Source organism: Halichoerus grypus, chromosome 7 (assembly GCF_964656455.1).
Source record: "Halichoerus grypus chromosome 7, mHalGry1.hap1.1, whole genome shotgun sequence".
Taxonomy (NCBI): domain Eukaryota; kingdom Metazoa; phylum Chordata; class Mammalia; order Carnivora; family Phocidae; genus Halichoerus; species Halichoerus grypus.
This window is the reverse complement of record NC_135718.1, coordinates 75,966,314-75,993,760: the sequence shown is the minus strand read 5'-3', so window position 1 is coordinate 75,993,760 and position 27,447 is coordinate 75,966,314. Positions and strand designations below refer to the sequence as shown.

The window sequence follows — 27,447 nt, the reverse complement described above, 5'->3', positions numbered from 1 at the left end:
TCTGTGTTATTGAAGAGCAAGCATTCAAAGGGTTTAGTGAGTCCGCAATGCCCCTGACTAGCTAGCAGATGTGATCAGCAACAGCACAGGCTCCTAGCAGATACTGTCAGAATAAGCATCAAGGTAGCAGAGTCCTGGGAAGGGAGCCTGACGAGTCCAGTTCAAACCTCACCTTTGACACCTATGATCACAGGTTCTTAACATCTCCGTTTCCTCATCTGTACATGAGGATACTAACAGCCTGACGGCGCTCCTGTGAAGATTAAAGAGGCATATCTAGCACAAGGCCCGGATCTGAAGGCCCGTGAATCAGCTACGTCTGTGTTCGGCTCTGAGTGTCAGGAGACCTAACCAATCAGGGTCATGCCACAGGAGAGCTGATGGTAGGCTCACGAGAGCGCAAGAACATCATCAAGGAGTCAAGCTCATTTACCTTCCAGCTCCAACATCTCTGGCTGTGGCTTTTGTCTTTGGGATTATGAGATGGGGGCTGTGCTGGGGACTCATCATGGTTTTTACTTTCTGTATTTTATGAGGTTTTGAGATCTTAAAAGCTTGCTGCCCAGGGAGAGACTGCCTTTCCCAGGGCTAGCTGGTTCTTAGAGAGAGCAAAGGGCGTGGCCCAGAGCCCACCTTTCATATGTAAACCAAGCAATCCTGGATGTACAGTCCCAATTCTCCTCTAACTCACACCCCAAGACATGATTTCCCCAGGTCTAAGTCACCCAGCACCTGGGACCAGGCGGCCAGAGCCCACCCCTATAACCCAGAGCCCACCTACACTCTTCCAACTGGCCAATCCTCAACTGTTTGCCCCGCCCTGCACAGCTATTCTCTCAGACACTCCTGGTAAAGACTTTGACTTAGACTTTGTCCTCTTTCTCTTCTGTCTCCAGACCAAACCTGGTGTTTCCTCACATGGCCCTGGAGGCAGGGAGTGGCCCTTCTTTCAAGATATGTGAGTAATAAATTCTTTGAATGGTATTGACTGTCATCACTCAGTCACCTTGCTAAGTTAAAATCCGTGGCTCCAAATTTTAGAACAGCTTTCCAGGTAGGAAGATGGAGTAATAACAAGGAAAATGTTCCCAAAGATATCCTGCTCTTTTATTTCAGGAAGGGAATAAATTCAGGAAGGGAAGCCCCCCTGGCGCTCACCATCTAGAGTTCTTTAGCCATAACTGGGTTATGTGGCCTCAATAAAGGAGTCAGGGAAGGCAAAGATTTTTAAACTAGGCATTTCACTGTCCTTAAAAACATCAGAATTATTATTATTATTATTATTATTTGGAAGGGAGAAGGGATATTAGGTAGGCTAGTAGCACTGTCTGCTGAATGTATTAACAATGTTTAAAGGAGATTAAACTTTTTCATGTCGCTCTTTATATTCACTATCAGATTTTGTACAGCATTTTTGGATAAGATGATGTAAATCAAGGATGATATTTAAGCTTCTACGAATTAGACGAGCTAGAAGATTCTATATATGCTAAAAATTCAAACATTTTGCATTAATTTCCAATAACCCCATATTGCTATAATTAAGACACAAATGAGTATTTGAAATAAAAAGACTTATTTCCTATTTTAACAAACATGCTTTCATTGTAATTTTGAATATGATCAGCAAATAAGCAAAAAATTTTGTATCTTTACTAAGACACAAAAATCAAGCACTACTGTATAGCTATATTAAGATGCACAGAGAGCAATTAGAAATCATATTGAAAAACACCAACTTAGAAATTCCTATTCCTCATTAATCTGTTTCACTGATCAAGCCATAAATCCTTTTATTAAAGCAAAGAACTCAACCCCCAAAGGAGATCTTACCTTATAGTACCTTAGTGGAAATTCTGAATGTCATTTATTTGGCCTCTGATCAGAACACAGGTGCTAGAAGAGAATTAAGAAAATGGGGTTAACATACAGCCCTAGGAGGGGAAAAGTCAATAGGTTACACAAAAGGATTTGAGGAAATGTCAGAAAATTAAAGAATTTTCTAGTGAAAGTGATCTCATAGATCGTGGTGCCTAACCATCTCATATAACAGATGAGGATACACGTGGTCGGAGAATGAAGGTCCCTGTCATTGGCAGAAGAAACGCATCTATTGACTTTCTACGAAAGGTTCTTTGTATATAGTTCCACTCCTCACACCCACCAAAGCTCCAGTCACAGTGAAGGGACATAAAACGAGAAGAGATAACAATAGAAGTTGCCCGTTCCTTCATTTCATATGTTAGTGATGGTATCCTTGTTTTTTCAGCCAGTGGGTTAGTACTATCTATGCCCTTAGAAGCTCGGGTCTGGTACCTTCTCCAAATGCTATGGGGACACACACACACACACACACACACACACACACACACACACACTCTCTCTCTCTCACACATGGCCAGCCCTGCTTAGCCCACTTCTCACACAGGGTTAGAGTCATATCTTAAAGAAAATCCCCCAAGCCCATTTCGGACACGGGCATTCACATTTTTAAAGTGTACAGAGTCTGAGATTTAGGCCAGAACCTTAGGAAAGCTTTTAGAAGGTTGACTAGACGACGAAAAAGAGGCACCAAGTTCCATGAGCAGAGAACGAAGGAAGTGTGTTCGTGTCAAGGACGTCCCTGGGGACGCAAGCTCAGGAGGGACTAATAAGGGCAATGGGAGAACTTGTTGGGGATGGGGACTGACAAGATGTTGAGATGTTGCTGGATTTTTAAAAGAAGGACCTTGTAGTTTCTTGGGGAGGTGAAGGTGAGGTCAGACGATAGGAAGGAAGAGGCCATGAAGTGAGAGGTTGAGGGTTCCCAGGGTGCGTGTGACCAGAGGGGCTCAGGGCAGCCTCTGAGAGTGGGGTCTACGAGATAAGCCTAGAGATGGAAAGAAACGTTTCATTCATAATAAGAAACAGATTTGTGTTTTGCATGTCTCTCTTTTTTAAAGTATCCATCTACAAAGGATTGGGAAAAAGGGGAAGAAAGAGAAGTCACTGGTCCTGCATCAGTTTGAAAAGTATTGTCCTAGAGAACATCCTTTTCTAGATACCAGCATCTCCTCAGGAAATAACATACGAGCAACTGAAACATCAAGAGAATATGCGGCAATATTGACATTCCCGTTCTTATTAGAGGAAGTGGTGGGAAAGTCACCAAATAACACACTTCAGTGGGAGGATACAGACATTTTGGTCTCTGGTCTCTAACACACAGAGGTTTTCAGCCATGTGGGGCATGCCAGTAAGCCTAGACTTTCGCCGTTGATTCCTTCTAGAATCTAACGAGTCCAAGGGCGAGTGGATCCCATGGAGGCACGTGTCACTCCTCTTACTGTAACCTACTAAGTGTCCTGTATATAGTAGTTGCTCAATAAGTATTTGTTATATGGATTTTATCATTAAAATTGACCGTTATCCAGAACACATCTACCTAATTTATAAGGAGAAGTCCCATCATGCCTACATATTGGGATTCAGATCATTTTAATAAGTAAATACATATCTCTCAATAAAATAAAATGAAGCCACACAAGTAATGATAACATAAACACTACTCAGTCATTAAAGTGTCTGTTAATAAAAATATCTCGTTCACTATATGAACTGGAGAACAACTGAGATCGAATACCTTGAAGTATTTCTAAGTTTCTCTAGCGTTAGACTTGGGAAAGCATTTATTTTGAAAACCAGTGAGAGAACTGGCTTTCATCCTAACTTCAAATGACTTCTATTGCAAATTAACTGCACATGACATTCATTTAGGGGTGAGCTTCAAATCTCTGAGTATAGATGACAGGCCCTACAAAATCCCAGCAAACACAGTTCAAAGGGTTATATAATGAAAATATGACTGGTGATTCCAGAGATTGTTATCATAATCCTGCAGTTAGCCAAATCAAGAGGAACACGAAGCCTGAGACAGAATAATAATTAGGGAGGGGCAGATAAGATGCCTCATTCAATAGGCCAACACAATATTACTTTAAGGATGTATATAGAAAAAGTAGGTGTTTTTGTTAATGTCCTTAAATAGTTTCTTTCTGTACGTCATTGGGTATTTACAGACGTAATGAAGTAGCAATGAGGTGACAGGTCTGGACTTTTAGTATAACTATCTGAGCAGTCCCATTTCCTTCAGTCTTTTCCAAAAAGTCATTATTTGCCTACTTTCTAATTATTGTGAGCATGCATATTGCGCTTATCTCCTGGAAGACACAGACCACTTGAGCAGATGTTTTGCAATCCAAATGAATGATAGCTCAATCCACAGCCATCTGATTTAGACAGCATCATACCTGCTCACAGCTCCGAAATAAATAAGCTTAATTAACTAATTTAATTTCTTGCATTCAGCTGAAATCAGATCCCAGTCTCTTAAGATACAGAATATTCCTTTTTAATTTCACAATATAGCTTTAGTTTTTAACTTGCCTTATCTGAAAACCAAAATAACAAGTGTTTTACAAAGTTGTGCCTGACAGCCTGTTTTATGGGAATAGGATAAATACGGTTCTAAAAATGTATATATTATGCTAAGTCTGGTTTGCATTAAGTTCTTATTTAAAAGCAGGATTCACTAAGTATCTGTGCTCACTCAGACGTCGTGTTATATGCTAACTAGTTCCCACCAAGTCCATTTTCTCATTTTTCAAGCCATCCCATCCAGAAAGGAAAGACAGAGGTAATTTTTTTAAAAGATTTTTTAAAAAGATTTAGCTACCTGAGAGAGAGAGTGAGGGAGCACGTGAGTGGGGAGTAGAGGCAGAGGGAGAGAATCTTCAAGCCAACTCCCCGCTAAGCATGGAGCCCACGCAGAGCTCAATCCCACAACCCACAAGATCACAACCCGAGCTGAACCCGAGTCAGACGCTTAACCGACTGAGCCACCCAGAGATAATTAAAACATGAAATTGTTCTTATGAATGAAATTATGCATTCCTCTGCTATAATCCCCAATTTGCAGATGAGGCTCAGGAATCAAGTTAACTCTCTCAGAGTTGTCCAGTGAGTGATGGGTAAAGCCGCCGGCCAAGCTTGGACCCTCTCCATTTCCAATCTCACTGCAAGCCCTTTGTATACACCCAGTCATGTCATCATCACAGCCCTATCTGTTGTTGTCTACGTTTTATAGATAAAGAAACAGCTCCATGTTCGCTCTGTGTAGGGGAACCACAGCTCTATGGAGATCCTTGAGACAAAATTTGGTACTGCTTCATCTTTTTCCATTCACCCTTTCCCTTCTCTGTCCATTCCTTATTTTACTTTATCCAAGACATAAAGTTAACACAACTCCTGGTTTGAATGGGCCGAGGTACAATAGGTCCAGCAACATCTACATTTTTGAGACATTGCTTTGCCTGTTTTGATAGGCAACGGACCTTGGTCAGAACAGCACAGGGATAGCTCTTAGTGGACCCTGAGCACTCTATGGTAGACAGGCTCTATCCGGGTATTCCTGAGAACGTAACACTCTGGAAGGGAAGTGACAGTAATCGGGAATGGCATTCTTCAGGGGTTTGCTGTCTAGGAATTCTACCACACTGCGGTGTCTAAGGAGCCACTGAGAAATCAGGATGATGTCCAGTAGGCCAGGGTGATGGAGAACACAATTTCAGAAGTCTTCAAGGCAGGTTCCATACTTTTCATCAGGATGGTGGCAGACTCAGTGGCTCCAGTGAGCTGACAGGACCTCAGCCAGCGTCTGGGAACACGGGCAAGTTTAATAACCTGGAGAGAGTGCACTGGTAAGAGTGAAGCAGATCACTGGGTAGGGGTGGGGGGCATCTATTCTAAATAAGAACGAGGAGAGCAAACAGGGATTTGAGGAAGACGAACTGTAAATGCTGTCTCACCAGGACGTCCCCTAGACCTCTCAGAGGTTACACGAATCCCAGAAGCCGCCAACTAGAGGGGATGAATGTGCTTATTCACTGCACAGCAGCTGGGCAGGGCTGAGTCTTACTGCCTGGCAGTTTTCAATTCTTACTGCGCCGGGAGCCTGAGGTCAGCAAGAGTCGCTACTGAGATTCTTATAAAGTCTCATTACGCCAAGAGTTCTAGAAATTCGAGGCAGTATCAATAGACAATTAAATGAAGAGAAAATTATTGCTCTCCATTTCAATTTTGGCAGAAAATGGGAATGGGAGAAGAAAACTTTACCCTATCCGTGGAAAAGGACCGCTTCTCAATCCAATTTCCACAAACCTAATCTCATACTGTGGAGATAAAAGTTGGAGGCTAGATTCGACTAGATGTAGAAAACAGTATGAAGAGTGTTATCCAAAGTTTGTAATTTCACATTTCTCTGTACACAGAAAAGTAACAAAAAGAAGCTTCTTTAATAATTTTAACACTGTTGGCTGACTCTTTCTGTAAGTAGATGTGATTCTTGTGTGCCTTAATTTTTTCTTATAAATTAGAAGGAAAAGTCTTTACTATCAACTAACTAGTATTTCTACAGGGCCAGTTAAATAATAGAAACTGATGTTTACTAGAATTTAACACATGTAACCAGTTCTTTCAGCATTAGCTGTTTTAAAAAGCAAAAGAAAACTTCTAAAAAGGCATAGTTTTAAATGTCACTTTTGAGAAGGATATATGTACATATTTCACATATTATGTTAAATATAAAGACATTTTAACAGTTTAATGAAATAATTCATGGCCTTCTAAAATCAGACTCTATAGATTATGCCTGCTGGCTGGAGTAGGCAGTTAAATGTCAGTTCAATTTGTTTCTTTTACTAAAAGACACAAGAAAAACTTACAAGGGAGAAACTTAGTATAACATAAAATATACACAAAGTTAGTATCCCATAGTATCTTATGTTTGTTTTTCTCCCTGTCACAGACTGAATTTTGTCCCCCTCAAATTCATATGTTGAAAGCCCTAAGCCCCCCCAATGTGACTGTATTTGGGGATGGAGCCTTTAAAGAGGTAACAAGGGTTCAATAAGATCATAAGGGGGGAGCCCTAATCCCATGGGACTGGTGTCCTGATAAGAGGAGGAAGAGGAGTACCTGGGTGGCTCAGTAGGTTGAGTGTCCAACTCTTGATTTCTGCTCAGGTCTGATCTCAGGGTCGTGAGATCAAGCCCCGTGTGGAGCCTGCTTGGGGTTCTTTCTCTCCCTCTCCCTCTGCCCGTCCTACCGGGCAGAGCTTCACCTGTAGCTTTTGGCTTCCATTTTTCTTTAAAATCATCAAATTCTAGAACACTGAAGGTAAAAAGAATTAAAGACCAATTTAGCCCAAATCTTAACATTTCTGAATTTTGTCCTTCGGTTAGAAGTGGTGGATTTAAGATGAAATTTGAACTTTAAGTAGCGTATGTATGATGCTAAAACAGAAATATCCTCTTTTGCTAGCATCTTTCAGTATAAGGATAAAAAAGAAGACTTGACACCCCAGTTCCTTTCATAACATAATTAATTTGAAGGCAATGCATAGCAATGAATATTATGTGGGGCCTATATCTGCATTAAAGAGCAAAAGTTTCATTTATCGCATGTGATTCATCATATTTCTAAAACTGGTGAGGTAGGTTGGTCAAACATAATAAAAAAAAAAGTAATCTGTATTACTGGTAGGAATGAGGTGGGATGGAAAAGGAGCCTTGGGTTTATACATTTTCACTTTTCCTTTAATACAGAAAAACTATTATTTTCCACCTTTTTATCCCCATTGGATATGGAGGTATTTATGAGTTGATATATGCATTTATGGGTAAGCCTAGGAGACTAACTTATCTATAATTCCAAGGAGTCTATGGAAACAGAGTGGAAAGAATAAGGTGGGGGCAGGAGGTTGCTTTGTTCACCCAGGTCCACCATTAACTTTTTGTTCTGGAGCCTGAATTCCAGGCAACCTAATGATTTAGAAATGGAATTAAATGGCCATTCATGCATAATAATACATAATAAAATATTTTCTGTTTTTTTTAGCTATAAAGTAATAAAGCTCACTTAAACCAAACCATACCTAGTTATAGAAGGAAAAAAAAATCAATGATTTCTGTCTTTCCTTCATTCTCACGCCCAAATTCAGTCCCCTGTGAATTTAATAGTTTGGTGTTTATTGTTCCCTATGTTTTGTCTTATCATTCAACATACCCATTTCCTTTACTGTTTCCCTACCTTTCATATTATTATGCATATCCTCTTCTGAGGAAATAGTACAACACATATTCCTCATCAATCCATATGGATCTAACTCACGCTTTGTGAGAGCTGATTGAACCCACCTTAGCATGAAGTGCCAAAATTTATTCAATCCTTTTACTGTGCATGTGATTAGGATTGTTTCCTTTTTTTTCTATTAGAAACAATTTAGCAATAACCATCCTTGTGTATATATATGTTCATTTTGTAGTTATATATTCCAAATCTATAATTTATGGGTTAAAGGGTCTTCATACTTTATAGCTAAGCCTGTTACTTATCATAAAGGTTGTAGCAATTTTGTTTCCCACTTTCCATAATTGTGTATTATCTCTGTCTTTCTATCTATTAATCAATCAATCAATCAATCAATCTTATTTTTTGGCAAGAAAATCAGTGTTACCAGTGTTATCTTTTTATTATCTGTTGGGCCTCAGTGTGTACTAAGAGCATACTGTAAAGAATCTTTGGCCAATGTTCCAATGTCCTGGCATAAGAGGGAGATAATCATTGGAAAATACATCTTAGGAAAAACAACAGTAACTACTATTCAGAGAATGAATGTGTAAAGGTATTCTATTGAGTGAAAATGAGTAAATGCTCCATTCAGGAAGTTGCTCTACTTGGGAAAATACATTTTGACTTAAAAGGCACTGCTATTATTTTCTCCATAAAACTATGATTTTAAAAATGTCTAACCCACCAAATGGTTTCCTGTATTCTTTAAAAGTTCAAAAGAAAATCTATAACAAAGGAAAAGGTCCAGTCTTGAAGTTCCTTAATTTTATAAACAATATTATATCTTTAAAATGCTACCCTTCAGCCAGAAATGGCTCAGTTCACATGCTTGGAAATGTTAATCACCCTTTTCTTCAGGTAACCTTTCCGCAGTCCCTACTCAGGTGGCTGGTAATTATAGTCCTTTAAATCTCAGTCTTTCTCTCTGTCCCTGAAGTTAAGTCATAATATGACTGTGAAAGCCAAAAAGGAGTATTTCTTATTTTTGGTCAAACCAGTATTACAAAGCCTGATCAAATAACAATGTTTCCAGGGATGACTTTTAAGGGGGGAAAATGTGCCTGGAGTCTAGATTCCTATAGAGGATATTCTTTTGGGGGCTTCCATCAGGCATCTGAGAAACACCTTACAGGACTACTAGTGAATGTGGAGCCCAAGATCTCTTCTTGGCAGTGGGACGGCCAAGTTCGTCCACTACACTTTGGAACTGATTTGGAGATGAAGAATTAGTAATGACGCTAGTTTAATTTAAAACACTTTAGGCAGATATACTCTTAAAAAATAATAATGAAAGTAGATTTTTCTCTATGTCTAGGGTTTGCTTGTTTGGAGAATAATTTTTTTCCTTTTTTTTTTTTTCTTCTTTACTCTTCTTTTCAGTACTCAGGAAACTTCCATGTTCTTGAGCCATAGCTGAGTCTGGACTTTGGGCAGTCACTTGATTCAGTGTCTTGATTTTCTCATCCGCAGCTTGAAGTTGAAACCATGAACTCAGCTCAGAGAAATGATAAAACTTGTACAAAAGAGATAGGAAACACTACATCTAAATGATAACATGGCTGTCTTTGGAATGATAGGAATCTGTGTGATTTTTTAATTCTATCTAACATTCTTGTTTTCAACTTTTTTAATATAAGCAGATACTACATTCTGATATCCAAGTCATCTGAAACAAATCCCCTACAATATGAAGGCTGAGCTCGTCTCCAAGTCAGACAGGATCGCCCAAGCCTGACACCTTCTCTGTGCTTCCTCTCTCCCCACACTCCTGCTCTGGGCTGCTAGCTTCTTCTGTGGCTACCATGTTCCCTGTAATTAAAAGTTAGCCCTACTTTCTATTCATGTATCTAGCTCTTTCACAGGTTTGTAGGTAAGGAATGTGTGCCCCAAATGTTCCTTAAGTCCACATTGCTTTCACGGTAGACATACAGCTAAGACCAGAGGAAGTAACGAAGTCATGCCTGGCAAATTCTTAACGGCAGGCACTTCTCAGAGTACATTACAGCCAAGCCAGATTCCTCAGGAATATAGTTGATCAAACAGACAAACAAACAAAAGCAAAGAAACTTAAGAACTGCAGACAGAGTCTGAGATTTATAAATGCTTCTATAATATACAAGATAAGCAGAATACTTAGAGACACTGTCACGAAACAATAATAGTGTGGGGACATAAAAAGGACTATCACACACTATTCAAATCCAGACACAAAAGGAACCTCTAGTGGACCAATACATCAGTCGTCTTAGCTAAGATTGTTATCCATTGTGTGTGTGTGTGTTTGCACAAGCATGTGGCAAGCAAAGGAAATTAATATTAGAACTCTGTATCATTAACAGTGTACTGTATATAGTATGCATATACAAATACAGACATTTTAACACCATATTGGAGATTCAAAATTTTTGGCACAAAACTGTCATCTATATAAAAATTAACTCTTGCTGGCATTGTTGTAGTGAGCCACCTTAACTGTGTGGATTCTGATAGGTGACCAAGAGGATAGTGTTTAGAGTAGACAAAAATCAAGCAATCAGAAAACTCTTCACAGGTGTTTACAACATTTTCTAGACTGCACCCGTTGTCCAAGGGTCTCCACAATATTCAAAAAAGAGATTTGGTGCTCAAATAAATTTGGGGATTACTGGGTTAAATACTATGTTACCATTATCTTTAGAGTGGGATCATTCAGAAATTAAAAGAGATACACATTATGAATTTCATAAAGGCAGATGCATTCTGATGCTTGCTTTTCCAATTTTTTTTGGCCACATTGAGTTTCTCTTAAGAGAACTAAAGTAAATGCTGCATTGTACAGCTCAGGGTTTTTTTCTACTTCAGTACAGAAAAAAAGATCTATTTCTTTCCTAGCCTAGCTTGAAAATGAATTTGCTCTTGAGTCTGGATTAGTATTTTCCCCAAGTTCATAGACTCTATAACATCATGAAAAATAAATTTGTCTTTCCGAAAAGAGAATACGGCATGCTGTGTTGTGCAACAAAAACTCATTAATTTGAGATAGGAAAAAAAATGCAATAACAATTTCCAAAACACATATTTTCAAATACCACATTTTGAAATGTAATCGTGATATTCTAGGATACACTCTTGAAAATCTAATGAGCTCCTGAAACTGTATTTAGCTAAAATTTCAACCTCTTAAATATTTGGAAAGGTCAATTTTCATGTGATGAATTACAATTTTGGCAATTCCTATTGTACAGCAGTTCTTGGGAAATATAATGCTGTTGGTGGTGGAAACAACATATTTAATCAGTTCCCCTGGAGTTTTCTTGTTAACTATCTTTCAGAAAATGCTCAAATGTTCTGAGTTAATATAGATTTTCCTGTGATTAAACAATATCTTCGGTAGGTAAATGGTTAACACATACTGCCTTCTGATAACCAAGGCTATCCCTTTCTAAATCAGAAGTCTGAAGGATCCCTGGAGCTGAGAGGCTAGAGGACTAAGGGAATTCTTTAATTACAAAGGAGTGCCATTTCCCCATTTTGCAGGAGCTCCAGGGCGGGGTCGGGGGAGGAGCTTCCTCCTGATTGATGGCCAGTAACACGAAGGCATTTGTATCTTCCCTTAGTTCATCTGGATTGTCTGGATTTCATAGAACGGTTTCATTCTAGTAACACCCATTTAATTGAGATCACCTCCCCCGCCCTCCAAAACATTGGCAAGATGGGGGAACAAGAAAACAACTAGACTCTAATAAAATTACTTGTCATTTAAAAAAAAAAAGAGAATTATTACTTAAGAAAGAGTCAGCCAACACTGTATGTTAACTACACTGGAATTAAAATAATAATTTAAAAAATAAGACAAAAAATAAATAATCAACCAAATAATTAATAACTCTTGAAAAAATGTATAGACTTTTCCATATTATGGAGACTAGACAGAAGTGAATACTTTTCAAGCTAATTGAAGGGTATTTTTATTTGAATCTAATACCTTTGTATTCCATTTTGCTTTTTAAAATTCCATTAACCCTACTGTATTCTGAGATATTCATCACTTTGAAAAAGAAGATCTGAATTTTTGCCAATTAAATACTCAATTAGAGATTCAAAAATATTCTACATAAAATATTTTTATAGTCCATGAAATCATATCCACCTCTGCATAAATTAAAGCACAATTTTCTTTCAACCACATGGGGCATCAGCTGTACTGGGAAAACAGAAGTTTTGTTGGGTGAGGTAAGAGCTGGATGTTTTGACCACCTGGAAGTTAACTGGAAACACTGGGAATCTGAGTTACAGTGAAGGAAAGACATTTGAACTTGGGTTCAGGATTTATTTTTTCCAAGCCTGCTGTGAGCCTATTCTGTGCATAAGCATTAAAATCATAACAATTATTTCCAAGGCTCCCTAGTGTGATTTGACAACCATTCTCCCACATACATAAAGTGATGAACCCTTAAACTCAAGATTTTTATTTGAAATTTCACAATATATGCAACATTGTTCTCTTGTATCTTTTGGTTGTTTATCCTAATAATAATACCCAATTGATGTTTTGATTTGCTTAGTTGTAAACGAATCAGTAGGACTGCAAATATTTTTCAAGTAAGTAGAAACTTGGTCTTTAAGAAAGCACTGGCCAGATACAGAGCTATCTGACCTACCTTACCCTTCTTTTTCTCTTAAATGAGATACCCCACCCTTCCTGATTATTGCTGTCATGACTTTACATTTCTGATTAATGATTAGAGTTACTAATGTGGGGAGAGTGGGTCCATATGCCTGTGCGCGTGCGCATGTCACAGAAAAAGACAGAGTAATAGAGAGTAAGAAACACACACAAGCAGAAAGACTGATGGGGGGGGACAGACACACAGACAGATGTACACGTACACAAAGAGAGCCATGTGCTTTTCTTCACCTATGGCTCCTTTATTTTCATTTCCCTTTACCTGCAGATCCTTCATCAAAGAACATTACTCATTTTGAGGCCTGCAACTCCCTAGGCTTCAACTTCTGGTGTGTGTGCATGAGGCTGAGGCTGAATAGCGCTGTAGTATGTGGTACTTGAGATTGGGAGATTTTTAGAATATATAATCTGTGTGATCCTCATTTCTCCAAAACTACAAACCCTATATTTAAATATGTATTAAAAATATGTGTTGTGGGGGGTGGAGCAAGATGGCGGAGGAGTAGGAGACCTGGATTTCGTCTGGTCTCAGGAATTCAGCTGGATAGGGATCAAACCATTCTGAACACCTACAAACTCAACAGGAGATCAAAGAAAAGAATAGCAACAACTCTCTGAACAGAAAAGCGACCACTTTCTGGAAGGTAGGACATGCGGAGAAGTGAATCCGAGGCGATATTCGGGAGGATACACTGCGGGGGAGGGGGCCTCTGTCGGCAGCTTCTGGCAAGTGATAGAGCCGCGGAGCACAAAATTGGAACTTTTAGAGTCTGCTCCCCTGAGGGACGTCGCTCCAGTGGCTAAGCGGGGGGTAGCACCCTTGTGGGACAGTGTGGTCTCAGGACCCTCAGGGTCACAGAAAGACCAGGGGTGCCTGAGTGTGGCAGAGCTCCCAGGTATCGGAGCAGGGAAGCCGGCTGCAGAGACGGAGCCTAGGTGCGGGCTCTCAGCTCGGGATTGCCATAAACTGTGATCCAAGGCACCGTCGGGCCACTGCTCCTCCAGCAGGGACCCAACAAGCGGCAGATCTGGGGAGACTCACCTTCTTCCCCCGGGAGGAGCGGCGCCGGAGCGCACCACAGGGATCTGCTGGGTTTGGAGACTCCACATCAATTCGGGTGCCAGAGACAAAAATGCTCGGTCACAGGCCGGGTGAGCACGGAGTGCGGCCGGAGACCGAGGAGACAGGAGTGAGTGACTGCTTTTCTCTGGGGGCTCACTGAGGAGCGGGGCCCCGAGTTCTCGGTCCTCCGGGGCGGAGATTGGGAGGCCGCCATTTTCACTCTTGGCCTCCAAAGCTGTACAGAAAGTTTGCAGGGAACAAAAGCTCCTGAGAGCAAACCCGAGCAGATTACTTAGCCCAGACCAGGCAAGGGCGGGGCAGTTCCGCCTCCGGCAAAGACATTTGGGAACCATGGCAACAGGCCCCTCCCCCAGAAGATCAGCAAGAAGAGCCAGCCAAGACCAAGTTTACCGATCAATTAGAACGGCAGAACTCCAGCGCTAGGGGACTAATACACATAGAATCCATGGCTTTTTTACCATGATTCTTTAGTCTTTCAAAGTTAATTTTTTTTTTAACTTTTTTTTTTTGAATTTTTCTTTTTCCCTTTTTCAAACAACATCTTATCAATCCCTTTTTTAAAAAACATTTTTATTTTTCATTTTTAGAGTCATAGTCTATCCCTTCATAGTAGTTACCCTTATTTTTGGCATATATATATAAGTTGTTCTCTCTTTAAAATTTTGAGATAGTTTCTTCTAACAGATCAAAATATACCCTAAATCTCTAGTGTATGGTTTTGTTCTACTCTCCTGCCTGATCACATTCTCTCCCTTTTTTCTTCTTTTTTTTTTAAATCTTCTTTTCTTTTTTCAAACTTCTTATCAATTCCTTTTATAAAATTTTTTATAATTTTCATCTATACAGTCATATTCCATCCTTTCATCATATCAACCCTTATTTTTGTTCATATATAAGTTTTCCTTTCTTTAAAATTTTGGGAGGCACTATCTTCTAACAGACCAAAATATACCCAAAATCTAGTGTGTGGCACTGATCTATGCACCAGCCTGATCATATTTGATCATATTCTGTTTTTTTTGTTTTGTTTTGTTCTGTTTTTTTTGTTGTTGTTGTTTTTATCTTTTTCTTTTTCTTTTTTTTTGCTTTTTCTTTTTTTTTCTTTCCCTTTCTTTTTCCCCCAGCTTCAGGTCTTTTCTGATTTGTTTAGAGTATATTTTCTGGGGACGTTGTTACCCTGTTAGCATTTTGTTTTCTCATTAATCTATTCTCCTCTGGACAAAATGACAAGATGGAAAAAATCACCTCAACAAAAAGAACAAGAGGTAGTACCGACTGCCAGGGACCTACTCAATACGGACATTAGTACTATGTCAGATCTAGAGTTCAGAATCATCACTTTAAAGATACTAGCTGGGCTTGAAAAAAGCATGGAGGTTATTAGAGAAACGCTTTCTGGAGAAATAAAAGAACTAAAATCTAACCAAGTCGAAATCAAAAAGGCTATTAATGAGGTGCAATCAAAAATGGGGGTGCTAACTGCTAGGATAAATGAGGCAGAAGAGAGAATCAGTGATATAGAAGACCAAATGATGGAAAATAAAGACGCTGAGAAGAAGAGAGATAAACAACTACTGGATCACAAGGGCAGAATTCGAGAGCTAAGCGATACCATAAGACGAAACAACATTAGAATAATTGGGATCCCAGAAGAAGAAGAAAGAGAGAGAGGGGCAGAAGGTATATTGGAGCAAATTATAGCAGAGAACTTCCCTAATTTGGGGAAGGAAACAAGCATCAAAATCCAGGAGGCACAGAGAACCCCTCTCAAAATCAATAAAAATAGGTCAACACCCCGACATCTAATAGTAAAACTTACAAGTCTCAGAGACAAAGAGAAAATCCTGAAAGCAGCTCGGGAGAAGAGATATGTAACCTACAATGGTAGAAACATTAGATTGGCAACAGACCTATCCACAGAGACCTGGAAGGCCAGAAAGGACTGGCATGATATATTCAGGGCACTAAACGAGAAAAATATGCAGCCAAGAATACTATATCCAGCTAGGCTGTCATTGAAAATCGAAGGAGAGATAAAAAGCTTCCAGGACAAACAAAAACTAAAGGAATTTGCAAACACGAAACCAGCCCTACAAGAAATCTTGAAAGGGGTCCTCTAAGCAAAGAGAGAGCCTAAAAGCAACATAGACCAGAAAGGAACACAGACAATATACAGTAACAGTCACCTTACAGGCAATACAATGGCACTAAATTCCTATCTTTCAATAGTTACCCTGAATGTAAATGGGCTAAATGCCCCAATCAAAAGACACAGGCTATCAGATTGGATTAAAAAACAAGACCCATCGATATGCTGTCTGCAAGAGACTCATTTTAGACCCAAAGACACCCCCAGATTGAAAGTGAGGGGGTGGAAAACCATTAACAATGCTAATGGACACCAAAAGAAAGCTGGGGTGGCAATCCTTAAATCAGACAAATTAGATTTTAAACCAAAGACTGTAATAAGAGATGAGGAAGGACACTATATCCTTCTTAAAGCGTCTATCTAACAAGATCTAACAATTGTAAGTATCTATGCCCCTAACATGGGAGCAGCCAATTATATAAGCCAATTAATAACAAAGGCAAAGAAACACATTGACAACAATACAATATTTTTGGGGGACTTTAACACCCCCCTCACTGAAATGGACAGGTCATCTAAGCAAAAGATCAACAAGGAAATAAAGACTTTAAATGACACACTAGACCAAATGGACTTCACAGACATATTCAGAACATTCCATCCCAAAGCAACGGAATATACATTCTTCTCTAGTGCCCATGGAACATTCTCCAGAATCAATCACATCCTAGGTCATAAATCAGGTCTCAACTGGTACCAAAAGATTGGGATCATTCCCTGCCTATTTTCAGACCACAATGCTTTGAAACTAGAACGCAATCACAAGAGGAAAGTCGGAAAGAACTCAAATACATGGAGGCTAAAGAGCATAGTACTAAAGAATGAATGGGTCAACCAAGAAATTAAAGAAGAATTAAAAAAATTCATGGAAACCAATGAAAATGAAAACACAACTGTTCAAAATCTTTGGGATGCAGCAAAAGCAGTCCCAAGAGGCAAGTATATAGCAATGCAAGCCTTTCTCAAGAAACAAGAAAGGTCTCAAGTACACAACCTAACCCTACACCTAAAGGAGCTGGAGAAAGAACAGCAAATAAAGCCTAAACCCAGCAGGAGAAGAGAAATCATAAAGATCAGAGCAGAAATCAATGAAATAGAAACTAGAAGAACAGTAGAAAAGATCAACGAAACTAGGAGCTGGTTCTTTGAAAGAATTAACAAGATTGATAAACCCCTGGCCAGACTTATCAAAAAGAAAAGAGAAATGACCCAAATCAACAAAATCATGAATGAAAGAGGAGAGATCACAACCAACACCAAAGAAATACAAACAATTATAAGAACATATTATGAGCATCTCTATGCCAGCAAATTAGATAATCTAGAAGAAATGGATGCATTCCTAGAGATGTATCAACCACCAAAACTGAACCAGTTAGAAATAGAAAACCTGAACAGACCTATAACCACTAAGGAAATTGAAGCAGTCATCAAAAATCTCCCAACAAACAAAAGCCCAGGGCCAGATGGCTTCCTAGGGGAATTCTACCAAACATTTAAAGAAGAATTAATCCCTATTCTTCTGAAACTGTTCCAAAAAATAGAAATGGAAGGAAAACTTCCAAACTCATTTTATGAGGACACCATTACCTTGATCCCAAAACCAGACAAAGACCCCATCAAAAAGGAGAATTACAGACCAATATCCCTGATGAACATGGATGCAAAAATTCTCACCAAAATACTAGCCAATAGGATCCAACAGTACATTAAAAGGATTATTCACCACGACCAGGTGGGATTTATCCCTGGGCTTCAAGGTTGGTTCAACATCTGCAAATCAATCAACGTGATACAATACATTAACCAAAGAAAGAACAAGAATCATATGATCCTCTCAATAGATGCAGAAAAAGCATTTGACAAAGTACAGCATCCTTTCTTGATCAAAACCCTTCAGAGTATAGGGATAGAGGGTACATACCTCAATATCATAAAAGCCATCTATGAAAAACCTACAGCGAATATCATTCTCAATGGGGAAAGTCTGAGAGCTTTCCCCCTAAGGTCAGGAACGCGGCAGGGATGTCCACTATCACCACTGCTATTCAACATAGTATTAGAAGTCCTTGCCACAGCAATCAGACAATAAAAAGAAAAAAAAGGCATCCAAATTGGCAAAGAAGTCAAACTCTCACTCTTTGCAGATGATATGATACTTTATGTGGAAAACCCCAAAGACTCCACCCCAAAACTGCTGGAACTCATACAGGAATTCAGTAAAGTGGCAGGATATAAAATCAATGCACAGAAATCAGTGGCATTCCTATACATGAACAACAAGACAGAAGAAAGAGAAATTAAGGAGTTGATCCCATTTACAATTGCACCCAAAACCATAAGATACCTAGGAATAAATCTAACCAAAGAGGCAAAGGATCTGTACTCAGAAAACTATAAAATACTCATGAAAGAAATTGAGGAAGACACAAAGAAATGGAAAAATGTTCCATGCTCATGGATTGGAAGAACAAATATTGTGAAGATGTCAATGCTACCTAGAGCAATCTACACATTCAATGCAATCCCCATCAAAATGCCATCCACTTTTTTCAAAGAAATGGAACAAATAATCCTAAAATTTGTATGGAAAGAGAAAAGACCCCAAATAGCCAGAGGAATTTTGAAAAAGAAAAGCAAAGCTGGTGGCATCACAATTCCAGATTTCCAGCTCTATTACAAAGCTGTCATCATCAAGACAGTATGGTACTGGCATAAAAACAGACACATAGATCAATGGAACAGAATAGAGGGCCCAGAAATGGACCCTCAACTCTATGGTCAACTCATCTTTGACAAAGCAGGAAAGACTGTCCAATGGGAAAAAGACAGTCTCTTCAACAAATGGTGTTGGGAAAACTGGACAGCCACATGCAGAAGAATGAAACTGGACCATTTCCTTACACCACACACAAAAATAGACTCAAAATGGTTGAAAGACCTCAATGTGAGACAGGAGTCCATCAAAATCCTAAAGGAGAACAGAGGCAGCAACCTCTTTGACCTCAGCCACAGTAACTTCTTCCTAGAAACATCGCCAAAGGCAAGGGAAGCAAGGGCAAAAATGAACTATTGGGACTTCATCAAGATAAAAAGCTTTTGCACAGCAAAAGAAACAGTCAACAAAACCAAAAGACAACCAACAGAATGGGAGAAGAAATTTGCAAATGACATATCAGATAAAGGGCTAGTATCCAAAATCTATAAAGAACTCATCAAACTCAACACCAAAAGAACAAAGAATCCAATCAAGAAATGGGCAGAAGACATGAACAGACATTATTCCAAAGAAGACATCCAAATGGCCAACAGACACATGAAAAAGTGTTCAACATCGCTCGGCATCAGGGAAATCCAAATCAAAACCTCAATGAGATACCACCTCACACCAGTCAGAATGGCTAAAATTAACAAGTCAGGAAAGGACAGATGTTGGTGGGGATGTGGAGAAAGGGGAACCCTCCTACACTGTTGGTGGGAATGCAAGCTGGTGCAGCCACTCTGGAAAACAGTGTGGAGGTTCCTCAAAAAGTTGAAAATAGAGCTACCATATGATCCAGCTATTGCACTACTGAGTATTTACCCCAAAGATACAAATGTAGGGATCCGAAGGGGTACGTGCACCCCGATGTTTATAGCAGCAATGTCCACAATAGCCAAACTGTGGAAAGAGTCAAGATGTCCATCGACAGATGAATGGATAAAGAAGATGTGGCATATATATACAATGGAATATTATGCAGCCATCAAAAGGAATGAGATCTTGCCATTTGCAACGATGTGGATGGAACTGGAGGGTATTATGCTGAGCGAAATAAGTCAATCAGAGAAAGACATGTATCATATGACCTCACTGATATGAGGAATTCTTAATCTCAGGAAACAAACTGAGGGTTGCTGGAGTGGGGGGTGGGGTGGGAGGGATGGGGTGGCTGGGTAATAGACTCTGGGGAGGGTATGTGCTATGGTGAGTGCTGTGAATTGTGCAAGACTGTTGAATCACAGATCTGTACCTCTGAAACAAATAATACATTATATGATGAAAAAAAAAAGAAGAAGATAGCAGGAGGGGAAGAATGAAGGGGGGGAATCGGAGGGGGTGACGAACCATGAGAGACGATGGACTCTGAAAAACAAACTGAGGGTTCTAGAGGGGAGGGGGGTGGGAGGATGGGTTAGCCTGGTGATGGGTATTGAGGAGGGCATGTTCTGCATGGAGCACTGGGTGTTATGCACAAACAATGAATCATGGAACACTACATCAAAAACTAATGATGTAATGTATGGTGATTGTCAATAAAAAAATTAAATATATATATATATGTTGTCTTCACGGGATACCTGATGGCTCAGTCGGTTAAGCGTCTGCCTTCGGCTCAGGTCATGAGTCCCGCATTGGGCTCCCTGCTCAGCGGGAAGCCTGCTTCTCCCTCTGCCTGCCACTCCCCCTACTTGTGCTTGCTCTCTCTCTCTGACAAATAAATAAAATTTTTATTAAAAAATATATGTTGTTTTCATTCTATTTTTTAGAAAAATCAAAGCACTCTGTTGCTCTGAAGTGGCTTGTTCTTCTCCAAGTCACTAGCGGTTCCTTAGAGATAATCTGTAACATGACCGAAAGAATGACGGTGCATTTAGCCTTTGCTTGTTGCCCACAGTAAGTGCAATTTGCACCTGGCTTGGCAAAAGCTTGTGCTTGATGAACTATCACATCAGCTCTTCACTGCCTGCTACAGGTCCTTCCAGGAGCACTGGGAGGGCCACCTGGAAGAATCACCTCTGCCTATTTTGTGCTAGGGGGCATTCTCCTAATCTTGAGATCATGATGGGAAAAGAAAATTAGCATACACATACAGCTTCTGACGTATTCCTGACGGTCTTCAGGAATGACCTCTAATTCTCACGGAAACACTATGGCAAGGGACTTATTACTATCCTCCATGTACCTGAGAAGGGAAAGGTAAGGTCTGGAAGAATAGCTTCCTCAAGATGACACAGGTAGTGGGTGGCAGTGGTGGAATCTGAACCTGGACCATCTGGCTCCATAACGGGGGCTCTTAGCCACCATGCTATTCCACACCATTGCTCAGGGAGTTAACCCCATCTGACATCACAGGGAAACATTCAGTGGGGACAAAGTTCCATGGTGGATCCGGAGGTTTAATGTGAGACAATGGGCGGCATTTCTTCAGGTGTATTCTGTAGGGAATGGGGGGAAAAAGATGGAGAAGGGGGGAAAAAAAACTAGAAATGAGACTGTTTCTGAATGATACCCTGTCTAGACAGACATTTCTCAGTGTGTAATGAAGAGTGGGGTTGGCAGGCAGTGAAGAATAGGCTGGTTTCTGTTTATCTGTGGGTTTGATTGCATTTTTTTTATCTGTCTGAGGAAGAGGGCATGCAATTTATAGAAGAGGGAAGAACATATTTTCTGATTTAAGGAAGAGTTTTAAATGCAAAACTCAAGAAATGTTAATACCCTTGATTTATCAGAAGTGGCGATTCAATACACAAAGATGCACCCTACAGCTATATGTCAATTAATAAAATCACCTCAAAAAATTTGAGCAAAAACTGCTAAATGATATGTGGTATTATGTCTCGTGAGATATTATTCCAAACATGCTCTCGTGACATATTATTAAAATAAAAATTAAAAATCTGGTACATGTCTTCTAAGAGTCTCCCTTCTAAGAAGGTCAGAGAAGCAGGAATTGCAACTGTCCCTCTGATATAACAAAATACATTTATGATGAAAAAAAAAAGACTCGGTGTTTCCATCTCTGAATATCTTTAAGCAGTTTATTGCTAGATTCATGAGGACGTGGTAAAGGAAAAGAACCAATTTGGAAACCTATGAGAGCAATCCTAGCTCCACGACCCAGTGGGTAAGTTATTTTATGAATGAGTCTATGTGTATAAACTCAAATCCATAAATTAGAATTTTATAACTCGTACTTAGAATTCTTAAAATCTGTGAGAATTTTCTCTTCATTTTTCATCAACATCAATATCACACACTTCTTTTTTTTTTTTTTTTTTTTAAAGATTTTGTTTATTTATTTGACAGAGAGAGACATAGCGAGAGCAGGAACACAAGCAGGGGGAGTGGGAGAGGGAGAAGCAGGCTTCCTGCCGAGCAGGGAGCCCGATGTGGGACTCGATCCCAGGACCCTGGGATCATGACCTGAGCCGAAGGCAGACGCTTAACGACTGAGCCACCCAGGCGCCCTATATCACACACTTCTTAATTATAACCCACTGACAATAAATTTTAGGTAGACTTGCCTGAATTTGCCATGTTATGAAAGTTTGTCTACAGAAATAAATTTTCTCTTAGATGCAAAAAATGTCACTTAAAAAGTATGGATTTAGAGATGCCTGGCTGGCTCAGTAGGCAGAGCACAACTCTTGATCTTGGGATTGCGAGTTTAAGTCCCACATTAAGCATAGACATTACTTTAAAAAAAATAAAGTTTGGATTTAGCCAATGCTTAATGAATTGTCTACTTATATATTATACTATTTAAATTGTCTATTTATACTATTTACATGTTGTAAAAATTAGCATATGAGTGCATGACACTCATCAATGGATAAGAGCTTGGTTTAGAATTTATAGATTTTTCCAGTAAGCTTACCTTTCTTTTTTTTTTTAAAGGATTTTATTTATTTATTTGACAGAGAGAGACAAAGCGAGAGAAGGAACACAAGCAGGGCAAGTGGGAGAAGCAGGCTTCCTACTGAGCAGGGAGCCCGATATGGGACTCGATCCCAGGACCCTGGGATCATGACCTGAGCCGAAGGCAGACGCTTAACCATCTGAGCCACCCAGGCGCCCCTTACCTTTGTTTTCTTTTCTCTTATACATTTTGACATTTTCATTACTTAGAAAGGGAAATAAAGTTAGCACTCAAATTTGTTTATCTTTTTTATGTAAAGGTTAATTTGGTGACAGAAAAATCATTAACATCCATAGTTTTTCTGAAAAGAAAATTCCTAAGCATTTAACAGAAGTAGAGAGTGTGCGCACTAGAGCCCGACAGCCTAGATGTGAATCCTAACTAACTCTGCCACCTACTCATTCGTGACTTTGGGCAAATGTCTTTCTTTTCTGTGACTCAGTTTTCTCATTTCTAAATGGGATCACAATAGTATACTCATGTTGTAGCGAGTGCCAAATTAATGTATGTAAAGTCCTTAGAATGGCTTAGAATAATGCCTGGCAAGGAAAAGTGTTATTCACTTTTAGCTATTACGGTATCTATATGAAGTTACAAGGTTTTATAAATCTATTATAAATCAGGAACAGCATTAGACAGAATTTGATAATTATGACATGAGAAATGGGACAGCAATACACCATTTAATAAGGCATTATAATCTAATATATACAAGACATAGGCATTAAAAAATAAGAGGCATAAATAATGATAGCACAGTTCTTTTTTAAAAAAAGATTTATTTATTTTATTTGAGAGAGGGCACGTGTGCGAGTTGGCGGGAAGGAGCAGAGGGAGAGAATCCTCAAGCAGACTCCCTGCTTACCATGGAACACCACACGGGGTGCAATCTAACCCATGAGATCACAACCCGTGAGATCACGAACTGAGCCAAAACCAAGAGTTGGATGTTTATCTGACTGAGCCACCCAGGCGTCCCAAAGATAGCACAGTTCTTGAAGCATGAATAGTAACATTAGAGATGATTCACACTTTGGACCATTCTTTTAACATCAATTTTAAAAGTTATAGAAATTTAGTTTGATGAATTTATGGATAAAAGTTGATTTTAACAGCATCAAATTAGCTGTAAGTTTGAGTTTACAGAACTATACCTGAAATATATGAAGAACTTTTAACACTCAATAATAGACTGAACAACTCCCAAGAGAAAATATGAACAAAAGATTTTAACAGACACTTCAGTAAAGAATATATACAAATGGTAAATAAGCAACATGAAAAGATGCCCAAGATCATTAGCTATTAGGGAAATGCAAATAAAAACAAGTACCATCACACATCTGCTAGAACTACTAAAATGTAAAACCCTGACCATAGTAAACGTTAGTAAAATGTAGAGCAACTGGAACTCTCATTTGCTGCTGGGAATGTAAAATCTATAACCACCTTGAAAACCGGTTTGACAGTTTCCTGAAAAGTTCAACATACATCTACCGTATGACCCAGACATTTTGCTCCTGGGTATTTCCCTAAGAGAAATGAAAACTTGTTCCATGCAAAGATATGTACAGAAACGTTCACAGCAGAATTTTCTTAACAGCTCAATGCTGCAAATAAGCCAAAGGTCTACTAAGAGGTGAATGGATAAACAAATAGTAGAATATCGACATCATGGAATACTCATAAGCAACAAAAAGGAAGAAACTACTCATGCACATAAAAGTATGCATAAATCTCAAAATAATTAAGCTGAGTGAAAGAAGCTAGATCAAAACAGAGTACCTATTATATGATCCCCTTTATATGAAATTCTAGAAAATGCAAACTAATCTATACTGCCAGAAAGCACATCAGTGGTTGCCTGGTGACACAGGGAATGAAGGGTGGACCAGGAAGGGAGAAATTGCAAAGAATTACAACATTACAAAACATTACAAAGAGACAAACATCCTCTTTATCTTGTTTTTGTCCACAGTTTCACAAATGTACACATTATGTCAAAACTTCACATGGATGCTTTAAATGTGTGCAATTTATAGATATCAACTATACTTTAAAGATTTTATTTATTTGACAGAGAGAGCACAAGCAGAGGGAGGGGGAGAAGCAGGCTGTCCACTGAGCAGGGAGCCCGATGCGGGACTTGATCCCAGGACCCTGAGATCATGACCTGAGCCGAAGGCAGCCGCTTAACCGACTGAGCCACCCAGGCGTCCCTCAGTTATACTTTAATAAAGCTGGAAAAATAATAAATCAACTGTATGTTTCAATCTATTGTATTTTTCAATGCCCTGCAATTTATGCAAATAGACAATAAAGCAACAGTGTTGGCTCTGCAAGAAAAATGATTTTGCATTGAATTGCTATATGTATATAGTATGCCAAATCTATTTGTGAAGTTAAAAATCTTCTTTAAGCAAACATTATGCCTAAGAGTTTTATATTCAAAACCTTTGTCCTGGTGAAGATTGCTACATTTTACCCACAATTGAGTAATGGAACTGATAAGCTTTGACTTTTATTAACGTTTCTGCCCGTGTGCCCCTGGTGAGCAGTACCATTGTCACCATGCCCATTTGCAAGGTGGTGTTCAAAAGCAGCAAATGAACTAACCGGTCCATATTCTAAACCTCAGAATTATCAAAGTTTATTGTTTTATGGTTTGGCAAGGGAGCTCTGGCACTCTCTTGCATGTGAAAGTATCTATGTTGGTTATTTTAGAGCATATAGAACAATTAAAACAGATGGAAGTATTTATGAGGAAATATCCTTGCCAGCAAGAATTTTGTCAGAGCTGCTCTTTCCAGAAACTCTAAATTATTAAAACCCACGAAAGTTTATTTAGACAATAAGTATGTGGGGAACATTTTCAAAAGCAACTTTTGAACAAAAAGAGGCCTGTGGGATAAGCGCATAAAGATTCAGATGGTAGGCTTGGGTTATAGCCTGCATTTACTGTGATATTTGTCAAGAAAGCTCAGCCAATGATAAATGAGTTTGATTCATTTATAAGTAAATGATTTCAAAATATAATTATACATAGACTTCAAAGTTTTGCTGCAACAGAAATTATATTTAACTTAAGGTGCAATTTATTCTATTCATTATGATACAGAGTGGAGCCTATAAAATAAAGGGACTCTTTGGACCTCAGGAAGTATGAGAACTACTTTGCTTATTAATACATACCTGGTCATTTCTTCCAGGGAAAAAGTATCTTCCTTAAAAAAAAAAAAAAAAAAATATATATATATATATATGTATATATATATATATATAAACTTCTAGGAGCCCAGGGGAGGTTGCTTCATGAAAGCTTTCCTTAATTCTAAACCCAAACAAAAGAATGCAGAACTATGCCATAAGCTTAAAACAGAACACAGGATATAAGGCAAAGCATATTTTCATTATCAAGTTAATAAAATAGATAGTTTTCTTTGCTGTGCAGAAGCTCTATAGTTTGATGAAGTCCCAATTGTTTATTTTTCCTTTGGTTGCCTTTGCTTTTGGTGTCAGATCCAAAAACTTTTTGCCAAGACCGAGGTCAAGGAGCTTACCAGCTATGTTTTCTTCTAGGAGTCTTATGGTTTCAGGTCTTACATCCAAGTCTTTCACCCATTTTGAGTTGATTTTTGTGTATGTGTATAAGGGCCCAGTTTCCATTCTTTTGCATGTAGCCGACCAGTTCACCAACATCATTTAATGAAGAGACTGTCCTTTTCCCTGTGCATGTTCTTGGCTCCTTTGTTGTAAATTAATTGACCATATATGCCTGGGTTTATTTCTGGGTTCTATATTCTATCCCATTGCTCTATGCTTGTGTTTTCTGCCTATTATGTAATATAGTTTGAAATCAGAAAGTATGATCCCTCTAGCTTTGTCCTCTGCCTCCACATTGCTTTAGCTATTCAAGGTCTTTTGTGATTCTACACAAATTTTAGAATGGTTTGTTCTGTTTTTTGTGAAAAATGCCACTGGAATTCTGGTAGTGATTATGCTGAATCTGTAAATTGATTTGGGTACTATGAGCGTTTTAACAATATTAATTGTTCTAATCCACGAGCACAGAATATCTTTTGTTTGTGTCTTCTGCAATTTCTTTCATCAATGTCTTATAGTTTACAGTGTACAGATCTTTCACCTCCTTGGTTAGATTTATTCCTAGATATTTTATTCTTTTTAATGCAATTATAAATGGGATTATTTTCTTAATTTCCCCTTCTGCTAGTTTGTTGTTAGTGTACAAAAAAGCAACTGCTTTTTGTACATTGATTTTGTATCCTGCAGCTTTACTGAATTAGGTGATTACTTCTAACTTTTTTTGGTGGAATCTTTAGGGTTTTCTATATATCATATCATGTCACCTGCAAATAGAGGCAATCTTTCATCTTCCTCTCTGATTTGGATGCCTTTTATTTTTCTTCTTGCCTAATTGCTCTGGTTAGGACTTCCAGTATTATGTTGAATAGAACTGGTGAGAGTAGGCATCCTTGTCTAGTTCCTGATCTTAGAGGAAAATCAGTTTCACTGTTGAGAATGATGCTAACTGTGGGCTTGTCATATATGGTCTTTATCGTATTGAGATGCATTCCCTCTATACTGAGTTTGTTGAGAGTTTTTATCAGAATGGATGTTGAATTTTGTCAAAGCTTTTTCTGTGCATTTATTAGACAAGGTTGAACCATCCTTGCAT

General features: G+C 38.8%; 1 protein-coding gene across 15 annotated transcripts in view; it reads right to left on the bottom strand.

Moving 5' to 3' along the window:
• CHRM3 (cholinergic receptor muscarinic 3) overlaps nt 1-27,447 on the bottom strand; it is a 479,705-nt gene that overhangs the window by 260,109 nt on the left and 192,149 nt on the right. For 12 of the 15 annotated variants that reach the window (XR_013449773.1, XR_013449772.1, XM_078077757.1 and 9 more), the window contains one exon: nt 1,834-1,896. The exons of the other annotated variants lie outside the window; for them this stretch is intronic. The gene's annotated coding sequence lies outside the window, so the exon portion shown is untranslated. The remainder of the gene's footprint in view (nt 1-1,833; nt 1,897-27,447) is intronic. 15 annotated transcript variants of the gene reach the window in all.